Here is a 774-nt window from a genome sequence, read left to right as displayed (position 1 = left end):
TGTTCTGCTGAATGCACAGAAAAGGTCAGGCGATGACAGACAGACTGATAAAAATAAATTACAAAGAGAGTCACTGGAGTGCTGCCATTTAATTTTTTTTTTTTTTACAAAAAGCAGAATTTTAGTATTTTGTCAGCAGTCTCTGTAAGGATAGAAACTGAATTGCTGCTCAGATTCAGAGCAATTTCATACAGATAGCAATATATATGTATAATTACGCATAAACAAGATCAGCTATGAATAAACAAACAAACAACAAGGATTTCATAACCTGCCGGGACAGTTAAGCAAACACAAATGGAAATATCTAACCAAAACATTCTAAGCTTTTGGCTTCTATATTAAACTTTGCTTTAAAATGAAATAAACTGGAGTCAAGCAGAATTTATAATTTAACCACTAGGGGATATTTATTATTGCAATTATGGTCATGTTCACTTAAACTGCAAAATGGTTAAACCTAAAAAGAGATAAATTGATGTACTCCCAAACAGGTCTCAATAATAAGGTCATCTCAACTGAGTTTTTTTTTTATTTTATTTTATTTTTTTTTACTTTCAATTGTGCACAAAGTACACAATTGAAAGTAAAATGCTCGTCAAATGCTCAACTCAACAACTTACTGGACACGTTGCAATAACTTGTATTATTTTTGGTCATTAGTTTACTTTTTTCATCCCCAATGCGACCTGGTATGGGAATCGAGAGCCGGTTCTTAACAAGAACTGGTTTCTGGTAGGGCTGGGAATCACTGGGTACCTCACGATACGATAC

Source organism: Oryzias melastigma, linkage group LG3 (assembly GCF_002922805.2).
Source record: "Oryzias melastigma strain HK-1 linkage group LG3, ASM292280v2, whole genome shotgun sequence".
NCBI lineage: Eukaryota > Metazoa > Chordata > Actinopteri > Beloniformes > Adrianichthyidae > Oryzias > Oryzias melastigma.
Note: the sequence above shows the minus strand (reverse complement) of the source record.